Consider the following 1,893-nt stretch of genomic DNA (forward strand, 5'->3'; position numbering starts at 1 on the left):
GCTGCGGCTTTCCTCCACTGCCAATCGAAAGCTGTCGCCTGGAAAACAACACTGATGAATCTTTATTGAATAGGATAAAGACTGGTTAACGGATGAAGTATGGCCAGTGATCGGCTAGGGTTAAAACATCAATGATCGCTCACTTTACGTCCGATCTGTGTAGTGTGGACTCGCTGGAGTCCCGACAGAGGTGTCTTTGCAATCAGCCGAGGCTCCACGATTCATCAACTTCCGTTTGATTCCATGATTTGGCAAAATACAAACAGTGGGTCTCTGTGCGGTTAAACACCACATAATAGTAGATATATACTTAGTGATTAAATGATTTAGAACTGTATGTTAGTCGATCAGGCTATTAGTTAAGTAAAAGTGTTAATTTGTTTCCAGTAAACCTTCGATCAGAGCTTCACAATTGCTGTTTTAAAGGAGACACTGAGACAAAAATACTTTTGCAGTGACAGCTGTTGTTAATCAAGAACTACCATTATGCCAAACGGAGAGCTTGGTGTTGGAGCTTCTTGGTACGTAATGGGGTCCAGGTGCAGATCCAGGGACCGAAGTACTGGGAATGTGCACCACCTCCCCGAATTTCATGGGTGGACACAATCAATGTACTTCGTTTTGGTGGGTGGTTGTAATATCTAAGTTGGCTGAGTGTTTCTAAAGAAGACTACCTGCCTATTTTACTGGTAGTAGCAAAGAATACAGATATATCATATATTAATTAATTAAATTTCGATAAATATTTCCTTTACAAACGGATCACAAAATTAGTTTTCCGCGCCACAAATATTAATTTTTAAAAACATAATGAGTCTATAATATTTATAAAACATACTTTTTGATGTACACCTTATTTTCCTGGATGCAGGAATGTGTTTTTGAAAGTACATGTCTTTAGATCTGTGTAAACTTTGACTATCAATCACAGGAAATATTTGGAACATTGGTGGTATTAAAAATTAAAACGATAGTCGTCACAGTAAGACATGCACAGCAGCTGCTTGTGCTCCACAACCACTCTACAACTTACAACTGCAACATTTATGTTTCGATGTTGTGTTACTGGCACTGACAAACTCGACAGGGAAGAACTGTTTGTTTAACAAAACCTCAGTTCATTTGAAACAACGACTATAATATATTATATATAATATAATATATATTATTGGTATTTAATATATGGTTATTTTGAGAGAGAGAGAGAGAGAGAGAGAGAGAGAGAGAGAGAGAGAGAGAGAGAGAGAGAGAGAGAGAGAGAGAGAGAGAGAGAGAGAGAGAGAGAGAAGAGAGAGAGAGAGAGAGAGAGAGAGAGGAAGGAAGGAAGGAAATGGTTTATTTAACGACGCACTCAACACATTTTATTTACGGTTTACGCCCCAGAGAGTAATGGGGGAGAGAGAGCGAGAGACAAACAAAGAGACCCACGCACACACATGGGAGAGAGAGAGAGAGAGAGAGAGAGAGAGAGAGAGAGAGAGAGAGAGAGAGAGAGAGAGAGAGAGAGAGAGAGAGCTGTGATAAGCACTTTCTCATATACAGGACTATCACAGCCTTTGACATCAACAGACCAGTCGTGAGTCACTCGTGAAGGGGAAACTCCTATGGGTCCACCGGAGACGATCGACCCTACAACCCATCGCACATGACTCGATCACTTTCTTAGTGAGTTATATCGAGCTTCTGTCGTGAAGTGTTCATCTTAAAATACTCATTATCACACGCATATATTCTACGATTTAATACGAAATATCACACATTATATTATTAATAGAATTAATATAGCTCACTGACAAGTGACACATCAATACAATGGGCTGCTAGATGAAGCCGTTTGTTGAAGCAAATGTAGGGCGACATGTACAGCACGTGCGTGTACTACTACTCACTGAC

The sequence above is a fragment of the Gigantopelta aegis genome, chromosome 4 (assembly GCF_016097555.1).
Source record: "Gigantopelta aegis isolate Gae_Host chromosome 4, Gae_host_genome, whole genome shotgun sequence".
Lineage (NCBI taxonomy): Eukaryota > Metazoa > Mollusca > Gastropoda > Neomphalida > Peltospiridae > Gigantopelta > Gigantopelta aegis.